This window comes from Dendroctonus ponderosae, unplaced genomic scaffold, assembly GCF_020466585.1.
Source record: "Dendroctonus ponderosae isolate FM_Combo_2020 unplaced genomic scaffold, Dpon_F_20191213v2 Dpon_F_20191213_166, whole genome shotgun sequence".
NCBI classification, from domain to species: Eukaryota; Metazoa; Arthropoda; class Insecta; order Coleoptera; family Curculionidae; genus Dendroctonus; species Dendroctonus ponderosae.
Genome location: NW_026017812.1, coordinates 1 through 12,151, shown reverse-complemented (window position 1 = coordinate 12,151; position 12,151 = coordinate 1). Strand labels below are relative to the sequence as shown.

Here is a 12,151-nt window from a genome sequence, read left to right as displayed (position 1 = left end):
ATGATGGCGCTGTTGTCTCGCCGAAACGTAATGAAATAAACGATGCTTCAAAATTTTTACTTCACACTGTGACGGAGACCCAGGAAAGATAAGAATATCATAATAAATACACGCAATCAGGAAAATAAATCAGAATAAAGTTTTAGATAAGTTATATATTGTTGAGACGGTTTGTTGGGTATTTCGCCTCAAAAATGTTTTTCATTAATAAATGCAGAAACTCTTCACATCTTTTATTACAGTATTGAACAGTTTGTGAAAAAAAGTTTTAGTTACCATTTATATCTGCAAACATGAAACGTATTCTAATGCAGTTTATCTGCAATAAATATGATTCAGAAGTTCAAACTGATGCAAAACACTCATAAGGGTGTTCCTTTCATGGAAAGTTGGTGGTTTTAATAAAAGAACAGCTGATGTTCAATATCGGAACTGACCTAATTTCAGAATCGGTTAGCTGAAAGAACTTCAATTACGCTTCTGTTTTGCAAAATATGTTGCTAATCAACATCGGCATTAATTGCAAAATATTTTCTAAGTGTTAATTCTTAATTGCAAATATCTCAATAATTAACGATGAAAAGCAGAGTTGAATACCTAACGAAAACCTAAATGCAATTGATTTACTATCCATTTTTTCCTTTTATTATAATTTTCTCCTTCATTGTCTTTTCCGTCTATGTACATCAACACTTGAATTGTAACGTTTTGCAATAGCAAGAGATAAGTAATTTTCCAAGTTAACTTTCTCATCTCGAATACTTTTAAATGTACTGAGACCGAATTCGAAGAAACACCGTGAAATATGTAATTATTCCGCCATTTAATTCTCCAAGTTTCAATTCGATAAAGTATTTCAGGTTGCAACTTTTTAGACCCTTTTTCCACCTATATCCCGCTAGGGAATAAGGTACGGCAGCGGGGCGAGTGCAGAACGTTATTTATGTTCGTTTTTCCAGTTGAAGCTCGGAACACAGCAGAAATCTAGAGCGCCTTATATAAAACTCGTATCCTGCAGGAGCTGAAAAAGTCCACGGTAATCCCAAACTCGTGATGTATTGACACCTAAATGAACTTTCCTTTCCTCTTTTTTTCGCCGGTTTCTCTCGATATCCATAAGTTTGGCTGGAGGTAATTGTGTTTTTGTATTATATGGTTTATATTGCAATTTGTTAGCTGGCTTGAGAACAACAGACAAAAATTGAGCATTTTTCCAAAGCGTAGGACCAAATACGAAAATTGTCAGCCAAAATTTATTGTGGGAGATTTCTTCCAAACATTTTTGAGTGTTTTCATAATATAACATAATGGTTATGACCGTCGAAGTTTTAAGTATTGCCTATTTTAGACGATGTTGACAAGATTTCTTGTTTAGAAACCCACACGAAAACGGCAGTAACACATTTACCAGTTTATAAATTGATAGTTGACATAGTTGACTTGGTCTCCTGTGAAGAGTTTGAAAGGTTCAAGTTGGGCATGTATTAACCTGGTAACCTAATTTGAAAAGTCTGGAATGATTGAAAGGAACCCACCTGCAACCTCTTACTGTGTTCTTCATGCAAATATTAGGCAAATTTCGCGACTGAGAGGTTCGCATTCTTGACATTCGAGGTTGTAATTAAAAAAACTGTTGGCGGAGCATCAGAGAGATAATTTAATGGATTCTCATTTCCAGCTGTGATTAACAGGTCGAGATAAGGAGCGAATTTAACTTGTAAATGCGTAGAATAAAAAATGTAGATAATACGAATTAAAAACAGTGATTCGGGAAATTAAAATCCAGTTTAGTTCATCAGGTGAAATTAACGATTAAGGAAAGCTGCATGGAAACCGAACAATAGTCATTTAAAATTTATGTTGGAATGTAGCAATTAAGCAGTCGGAACGGAATCATTTGACTAATTGCGAAAGCAGTTTCTTAATAGGCGTCCCAACACGAGGCGGATGGCACCCAAGAGGATAGCATACATCCCAGCGGAAGGGTTGGCGGCGTAATCAGCAGAGATAACGCTCGCTCAATTCACGTATGCTGCTTCGGTTTGCGAAACAGTAGTAAGGCGGGTCGTTATTGTTCCAGCATTCCCTATTTTCATTTCCTGCTACAATAGTTCATTAAAAAGGTGTTTCGGAGGCTATTTGGTAAGCTATTAGGTGGCCTGATATTACTCCTTGGAGAACCATTTGCCGACGGCAGCATCCGACGACAATGAAAGTCACTCGTAAATTGGCACTACGGAATCGAGGTGGGGAAAGCGAGAGGGCGAGAGGAAGAGAGCCTGACCTGACTGTGTCTTCGCGTGATGACCCGGCCGCCGAACAGTCAAGTTGCAATTCCATCGTTGCGGGCTGATAACGGCCCCTTCAAGCTAGCGACGACAATTTATCACCGAGACGCATTAACCCAGGTGAACCCCCTGCACGGGGAAGCAAGACAATGTCTCCGAGCGGTAATGGTATGAAGCTGTGAAAAATGATGATGATACGGCTTCGTGAAAAACGAAATTCTCCTGGGAGAAGGGACTCGCCGTTTTTTCTTTTTTCGGTTCGGTTTTCCCGCCGGGAAGGATGCTGTTTGCGAATACAAAAGCTCCGGATGACTGCTCAAGCGAGTGGAACCGGCCAACGTCACGGCCTAGTACAACACGTATGCGACCACTATTTCCGCGAGAATACAGCTCGTAAGTGCTTTTTTCAGCCTCGTAAAGTCCACGGTCTCGCCGTCGGATGCTGCCTGGCTATTTTCGCCTGCTTTCCATTTTTGCTCAGGCTCTGATTAAAATTCGCCTACATATGTATAATCCGCCCTTAAAGTATGTCTGATTTCAAAGCAAAATGCGTGCTCATCAAGTTAATTCCATCCACCACTTGAAGTGTACGTACAGGAAAATATTAATTGCATTGGCAACAACGGCAACAAGTTAGACTTTCCAGGATTAAGCTGTTTGTTTTGAACGTGATGTGGAGTTCGATGCATAAGTTGAGAGGGCTCAAGTGACTTTCCTCAAGAAGGATAAGCAATATTTTGCAATAAATTAATTAAATTAATAAAATGAACAAAAGATTTAGAGAAGCAATTGAGAACTTTTTTTATTTGCCTACCTATAGAAATCGCGCATACCAAATATCAGCCCGCAGATCGCAATATTTAATTTGCAATAAACAATTAAAACGACACTAAACGCGCGGGAATGGTCGTGACGTCATAGCGCTAGTTCGTTCGGTCGGAAGGCAACACGGGAATACGGCTTGTCGTTGCATTGTCTGGTTGTTTGACTGTTCAGAATTCGTGCTGTGCTTTATTAATAATGGAAGCAACATAAAAATAATATTACAAACGCTGTATGGTGCAAAAAATAGTTATTTGCTATACTAGACGATAAAAAGAAACAATAAGTAGCGGGGAAGGTAAAATCTCGTTTTACCATCGTGTATTTACGTTAAATACCTACTATTTTCGTCATGCAATAAGAATCTGGATAAAAATATGGATAACTATGTTAAACTCAAGTCAATGGAATGCCTAAAAAAATGAAGGGTTGCCAGCCAGACAGGACCATATCTCATACAAATCATCCCAGGGCCGCAGCTGTTTAGTGAGCTAAGAGAAGAATTGTTGCTGAATCTATTGAGTTCTATGACACAAGAACAAGTTTTAAATCAAAACGATTTGCAGATGGTTGCATCTAGTAGCCAGACTTCAGCAATTAGCATTCATTATATAAATAAAACTATTGACTATTTTGTCTATAAATCTACCTGTTAGCTTTAACATCGCGAACTTCAGCAAGAGTAAAACTTTCAATCCTTTTAATGTAAGATGCCACCATAAACATATCCACTAGTGGTAAAATGTCAGCCGCCACGGCCGACTAGCTACTTGACGTCACAACTAGTCCCAACCCATGACGACGCGTTACAAGAATGACTTGAATTACACAAGTTTTAACTGCTTACATTAATTACAGATAAATAAAATTGAGTTTTTTTGGTAAACAGTGGTGTTGTTAATAGTATTAAGTTACGTTTGGGAGTAATATTTTTCAAATTTAATTTCTGTGAAAGTTCCCTATTGTTTTGATTAAATGAAAGGACCACTAGCACAATTTTTAAAAATTATGATACTCTCCTTTTAATCTCATTTACTTCGAAGTAAAATTTTTGGCGGTGTTGATGCAAGTTTCAACAATTCAGACAATTAAATGCTTGGGTAATAAACGACATAAAGAAATATGGACAATATACAAATTTCTGAAGTTAGCTCTGAATGGTGATAAAAAAGTAGTAAGAAAACAATAATTATTATCAAAAACCGAGATATTTGCAAAAAAAATTGATCAAAAGGTCGACAGCAAAATTTTCATGGCAATTTGCTTCATTAACATTACATAAAACCTGTTGCTTCTTAAATATCAAAAGCTCAAGTAACCATAGATAAACATAAAAAGTGAGGTTGAAATGCGATGAAATAGGTTAGGGTAATGGATGTCAACAATCCTCCCGACAAAAGGACATAAATTATTTACAATTAAGTTGTTAAATCACAAAAGGTGTTCGACGTTGTGAAAGAACCGTCAAACTAACTGACAATTTGACAAATTGTTATTCTTGACATAAGCTATCACCGGCAAATTCCTGATAATGACATAAAACATTGTTGCCGCTTTGAATTGTGAATCAATCAGCTAAATAGTTTATTACGGCACAAGAGACAAAAGTCGAAATTCTGCCACTGCTTGAAGTTTTTGCACGCAGTGGCGGGCCTTCGACTTTCGCCTCGAGTAGCCGAGAAAAGTATAAAGTTTTGAAAAAAAAACGTATTTGAAAATGTTCTCCAAACAGTCAAACTGACAGCGTGCGTGGCGAAAGTTATTGCTTCCAGCGTGCGGGCTGAAGAAAGTTTCATTGAATAATGGGTGGAAAGGTAAATTGTCATTGTCATGCCATTGTAATGAGTACAAGTGATATCGCTATCGAAAACAGTGGCAAAACCGTGTCATTTCCACCCGGTGATCAAGAAAACATTATTGCAGTCATGAAGAGTCTCTTACAATTCGTATTAGAAAACTGCAAATTCCACGATCTTCGCATTTAAAACTTTATTGTCTTTAGCCGAAGAAGCAATCCTATTATCACATCACTCATTACCTGGATTAGATAGTTTGCTGTCTCAGCCACATATACTGTCAATTTCGCGGAAACAACCTCATTTGAAAGTATTGATGGATTTATGAGTTAGTTCAAAGCACACTTTGAAGCAACTTGCGTTGTTGAAACTGACGTTATAAAGTTAAGAAAGAAGAAAAGAAAGCGAGTTATAAAGTTGTGGCACCTTTATAATTATGATTTACGCGAATGATTGTCTTGAATGTAGTCGACTTGATTTTTATAATTGATTTTCGATACTCGATTCGATAGATCGACTTTAATCAAGATGGTTTAAAATTGAGGCCACTCCTCTGGAGGTGTTGCTCGAGGGAGTGAAAAAAGTAAGACATCATTATTCGCAAAAAAATCTGAGATATTTGCGAGAAAGTAAAGCATAAAGTTGGCAACAATGTTTTTGACCCATACAAATACCTACTAAAGCGTTTTTTTCATAAAAAATTAATGACACCAACTCGAACCTTAATACCAAAATTTAAAATATTTTTGAAGACATACAATTTTGCAGCACTGCATACAACAGCTGAAAATCTGATCTAGGAACCCGCATGTTATGAAAAGGTAGCACCCAACCCAATTTTCATCTTGGGACGCCAATTGCCCGATTTGAAATCAAAGGGTGAAACCAAAAGAATGCCGTTTGCGCTGTCGATTAGGGGCGGATAGAATGACGTGTTAGCTGGCCTTACTCTTCGGTAATTGTCGCAACATTGAAAGGGCGCGCCGGTATCCACCTGATCCATTAAGAGATACATCGGATCCATAGAAAGCGGGCCGCCCTATCTTTCCGCGGCATTCATCATGGTCCGGAAGGCAGCGAAAGATTCGGTAATTACATTTGCGCAAGCGGAATGTAAGCGAGCTATGCAGATCACATTTTAATGCAATTCCATCCATTATCGTGGCAGGACCATTAACACCCACCCTGATGCAATTTGGTTTGTATAGAAATGAGCGAGCAATGGTATCGCTAACTGGTCGGGTACGGATTCTCCACGTTTCGGAAAGCTATCTTGCCTTTCTCCAGATAACAATGGCCCAACCCCGAATGAAATTATACCTTTGCAACGACATTTTATCGGCTCTAAACGAATTTCTTTAGCTGTTTTATTCCCTTTATTACGGGGTCGCGCCCAATAAATCACCGGTTCGTAATTCTCGAAATAATTACCGTCTCAATCACAGGCGAATAAGACATACGCATATGTTAAGCCGGATTGATATCTTCTCTAAAGAACAATTTATTGGTAGCGAAAAAAAGCGACCGCATTAATTAGCCACCGGATCGAATAAGAACGAAAAAAGCTTTCAAAACGCCAAGAACAAAAAGCAAAAGTGTCCAGAACCTGTGGCACATTAACGTCGGCCTGACATCTAAGAGAGTGCGATCGGTATCGAACAAGCAACATTGACCAACGTCATTGTTCGAATGTCTGATCGCATTTCGGCCACGTAATTAATGGCACCTTCGCTAACAAACGCGATTCTGTGGGAACATTCCTATCTTTCGAATATGCCATGCTTTATTTTTCGTTAATTTCAATGGGCCAGGTGGAGCTGCATCTCTAACCAGCTCTGCATAGTTTATGGGACCCACATACTTTACGTTTATAGAATAGAACAAATAATTAACTTGAGTTTAGATCTCTTCTTGGAGATCGATTTCATCAAAGTATTGCCATGGAAAAGTATAAATCAAGATTCTTTATCATGTCGGTATATACAGGGTTGCTCATTAATGCGTCAAAGTGTGATATGTCAGTAAATATGAATATAAAATAATGTCAGTAAATATATACTTTCTACGAAAGTTTTTGACGTTTAAAAGGTGCACACTTTAAAGTTACTTTTCAATATACGGGGTGCGTCATAAACGTGTGGTGGTTACCAACTATGGTTTTTTGTAAATAGAACCCTCCCCCTGTTTTTGCGCTTTTCGGATTTATCGTCAAATTTGAATGTAAGTTAATTTCAAACGTTTTACCTGAAAAATTTACAGTTTTTTTTTATTTTGAATAGAAATTGGCCTGTACCTTAATCGCCACGAATTTTGAAATCGCCCTTTGTTCCAAGAGGACTAAACAAGCTACGTACTGACATCTGTTAATTTACGAAAAGTTTCCAATAAACCGCCCAATGAGCATCCAAAATTGCATGTTTGTTAATCTCAATAACTTGGTTACTTCAAATAGATCCCCAATTTTTTTTTTAATCTTTCGATTTACCGCCAAATGTTAAAGCTACTTGAGGTGTGTTAACCTCAAAACCTACCGTTTCAACAATCAAGTGAACTGGGCACATGTCGACCATCAAAAAATGAATTAAATAAAAAACTTAATATTATAAATGTATTATTAAATGTAAATAATTAAATTAACCGTTATTTTTAAGCAAATGCTGTGGCCCAACTATAAAGTCCCCCATAATACCACCCCAAATATTTAGTCACTAATTTTGGCTTTTCGGTTGCGTAATGGTGAAGATTATGACGGTTTGGGCTACCATTCTGAGTGAAAGTTGACTCGTCAGAAAATAATACATTTTGGAAAAAGTTGGCATTGGCAAAAGGTTCTCCTAATCTCCAAATCAGAATGATATAATGTAATCATGATCCTTATTAAAATTATAAATATAAATATCTTGGATACTGTCGCGGGACTGGTAGAGATTTAGAAATTTGACAAAGAAAGATATGACTATACTGGCTAAATTACTTGATGAAGATAACGAAGCCACCAAGAAGAAACAGAAAGCAGTATGGGTGAAAAAAATGTTGCAAAAACGTACAACTGAAGGAGAATACCATACTTTATATTGTTAGATTCAGTTTGAAATATTCAAATTTAGCACCTCTTTGATAGAGGAACGGCTCCCGAATGTACGTAAGGCGGTTTAGCGCCGGTCGCTCACGCAGACGCCCAAAAAGACACAAAATGCACGAGAATAGCGTCAGAAGACCCAAAAATATTTTTTCTAATAATATAAAGAATGGGGAGACGACGAAAGAAAAATTTACCAATATTTTAGAATGTCGAAGTTTCAGTTTTCTTATTTGCTAGATAATAGTACGCGTAACGGACAGGCACAGACACGAAAAAGCATATGATCACAGTCATATATAGCAAAATGTCGAACGGCATTATCGTTGCCTGAACATGTCGTTGTCGGTTAATGTACGCATCAGCATTTATTTATCTAATAAGAATGTTTCCTTGATATGATATTATTTCATATTGCGTGGTTGCAAGCTTAAGCTTGTCTTATCAACGATTTAAAAACTCCAATTTTTGATGACATAATTATTATAAAACACGGTTTTAACCAAGTTAAAAACTATTCTTTTTCCATTGACTATTATTTTTTCATTGTTGATAAATTAAACATTCGCATTAGTATTGCTTGATGTAAGTGAAACAATTTTATTCTTCTCTGTGAAAACCCAATTAACTTTTTACGAAAAGTGAGTGAAAACTGCAGAATGTAAACAATTAATTCGAGAAAATAAATCATTTTTTCAGTTTACCTATCAATTCGCCTCAATTATACAGAGCTTCGAGTTAACTGTGAACGTTAAAATGTGTTACTTTTGTGGTGGTAAACCTGCAGTCAAATAATGAAGAAAATAGAAGCAAGCAGAATATAGAAGCGATGGTGGTGGAAACCTAAGCTGTGTGAACCGTTGTTCGCCCTCGCAATATTGTCTAGCCATGTTCGGTACCCGATAACACAGAAATAAAAAATGTATCGTTAAATTGAAACGATAACTTGGAAAAACTTGCAGAAACTGCCGATATTCGCCAAGAGGTCAAATTTTTACATTCTTCCGCACTCGTAACCATTTGATGAAAGACATACGCTATTAACATCAAATTTCCTTCTCGCTCCGTGAAGAAGTAACGACGGAATACAAAAAGAACGACAATTATTGCGTCACTGCCAAAAAGCTTGGGACAGGCCTTACCCAACATGAAAATAATAATACCTGAATTATTGACCAAATATTTGCGAAAAGACGCACCCAACTAAGCTACGACTTGTTATTTTGATCCACTGACGTGTGCTCAAGCTCATTTTGGCATAAAACAGAATAGGCGTCCTAATGGTTTATGCTAAATTAAAAGTCGTGTTTGAAAGCATTTCTTTTAATTGGAAAAAACTCGATTGAAAATAAACAAGCCGATAGACATGGTGCAGGTTGCTTTTTGCAACTATGCTAATGATCTTCCAAGGAGAGTTAATCCATCCATTCGTTTTATGCAATCGCAGTTGATATTATAATCACGGCTAATGCAAACCGTAGCTGTGGCTGAGATAAATTAATTTTGTTATACGGCAAGACAATGATTGATAAGTGTTTAAGACAGTGTTAAACAGACGTTAGAACATTCTTTAAACGGCCGGAGGAATTTTGTTTATTTTGCGTTTGGGCTAATTGCGGACGTTCGAGAAGAGTTAAATTTACTGAATGCTGGTTTTGGCGCTATAGTTGAATATGTAATTGTTCCGCCCATACAAGTTAAATTTTTAAACCCTAGGCAGAATACTGGTTTAATTATTCAGGAAACGAAACGGGAAATTGGGGATGGTTTAAAAATAGATGAACCTCCCATACAAATAGTTACGCTAGCAAATACATAGATAACAATGCATTAAACCCGGTTGAATTGATCTGCTTAGCCAGACCAGACCTGAAAATTATGTATGCACATTAAATATTTTACCTCGAATTTTCAACAACTCCCAACCTTAATCCTGTTTGCTTTAAACAACGCAATTACGTTCAGGCTATGCTGTCGACTGTTGTAAATATCGTTTTATTGGGAATAAATAAGAAAAGTTGTAGTTCACATATTTTTTGCTCAACTTGTAAATATTTTGTAAAGTTCAAAGCGCTTGAAAACGTCATTTGTTTTTCAACGAGTAGTTGCGGTTCATTTAAACACTTTAAAAATACGTACAAACAATGCTTTGTTCTTATTTAGAAGACCTTAAAAATGTAAGATCGTAACAGAAATTTAGTATCGAATTTAAATTGCTATTTAATATTAATTTATTAGCATTTTCCAGTTGAAATATGGATATTTGCGCACATTCTTCATGAAATTTAACGGCGGCATTGCTTTTGGTGAGAATGACTAATAATCAATTTCAGCACAATTAAAACTATTTGTTTTTCGTGTAAAGCCAGGTTGTACAACGGAAGATTACGCATGGGTTCAATTGAGCTCAGCCTGAACCTGAACTTAAGTTCAAGTTGAGCTGAAATCCCGCAGATTCAATTGGGGCGTTTGAGTTGAACATCGCCAGATCGTCGGTCAGTTCAGATCAGCCCTAGCTTAGGCTCAGATCGAGATCAGTAAAACCCAAGCTAAAGATTCATTGCTACAATATAGAAATGTTAATTCCCTATTTCGAATTTATATTTTATTAATTCCTCAATATCCGGTAAAGAAAGGAAAATGTCTTTGTTATTGTGGATGTGAAAGAAAGATGCGCCTGATCTGTCTCCTGCCTCTTTCCGTACATGCAATTATTTAGAGATAAAGCTAATTCGTTTAGAATTTACCGTCGAAATCCAAATTCTTTATGAAACAATGCGCTGGCCTCTTAGTGTTCACTTAGTTACCACTATACTCTTCGATAAGCACCGGTTGGTCCGAGCAATACATTTTTCTGAGGTCCCCAGTACTTTCGGATACGGATATCTTTTGAACATTGTCCTCAACACCCGATCATACCGCGACTATTTATTTAATAGCTCTTTTATGTAAATATTTCGAACGATAACATATCCGAGGGCCAAAAGCATCATATTGCCAAAAAATTACTTCAAATAAAGCCAGGGACACTTTAGAGTATTTTTTTTGGTACTTTTAATGCGCTGTTGGTTCTCGTCATGTACGAATTTAGATTTGGAGCAAAATGGTACACAGAAGAAGTAGAAGGTGATTAAACTGGTAAGTATTTTATTGAATAACCGAGCAAGTGTGGAGGTGTTGGATTTGGTAATGTGGCTGCTGCAAAAATTGGGCTATTTGAACAATGTCGAAAAACAAGCTAACGTGATAAATTGTGTACGGACATAATGGCATTATAAAAATCGATGACAATTAACGCGTGCGCTCGGCACAACGGTTGATGTGGCGAGCGCCATTTCCAGGCGTAATCTCATTTGGAGCGTTGCCGGGGGACGAAATCTAATTAGCGCGGAAAGCTGATCGGTAATTACTGCGATTAATCAATCCATTCCTATTCCGGTAACAATTCTTTCTACGTCACTGTTTTCGGTTCGAAGCTGCCGGTTTTTATGTTTCACACATTTGGAAATGGGATCAGCCGCGAATGGCTCAATGCGCCTGGTTAATCGCTAAATCCCTCCCATCTGGATCCATGCACTTTTACTATTATGTCCGCATATAAATAATCAAATCAAATCTAATCACTTACCAATTATTAACTTGTAGTATCGTAAGCCCCGTATCCTGAGCTAGTTGCTTTTTCTGGTCCTCCGAAGGATAAGGATGCTGAAACAAACAAAGATTGCATTAGTTTGCGGTTGAACTTTTCCAGTTTAGTTTTACTTTATTTAACTATTTTAGAATATTTCTGTTGTTTTTAATGCTGACAAGAAAACACTGAATAACAACGAATTTGAATTATTAGATATTAAGGAATTAGGAAAGTAGTCCTATTAGTGAAGATAGAGCCAAAATATAACAAGTAAGGGACTAAAGAAAAAGATCGAGTCGTGTAGGACACCCGAAATTTAGTAACACGTTGAATATCGGAATAAAAACGATTCTATAGTTATTTATATCAGTGTTAATAGAGCAATTTTAAGGCCCGCTTGCGAATTTGCATGAGTGCCTTAAAAACAGTTTTAAAAGCGCGTACCGTACATCATAATAAACATATAAAGACAATATATTGCTGGTGCCTATTTCTTTAAAGTTGTTTGCAGGTCTGAAAATCTTCGTTTCACATT

At 36.9% G+C, this 12,151-nt stretch overlaps 1 long non-coding RNA gene across 1 annotated transcript in view; it reads right to left on the bottom strand.

Moving 5' to 3' along the window:
* LOC125503283 overlaps window positions 1-11,709 on the bottom strand; it is a 32,771-nt gene extending 21,062 nt beyond the window's left edge. Inside the window, exon 1 of the long non-coding RNA XR_007280729.1 lies at window positions 11,614-11,709. This is a non-coding gene — a long non-coding RNA (uncharacterized LOC125503283). The remainder of the gene's footprint in view (window positions 1-11,613) is intronic.
* Between the last annotated feature and the right edge of the window lie 442 nt (window positions 11,710-12,151).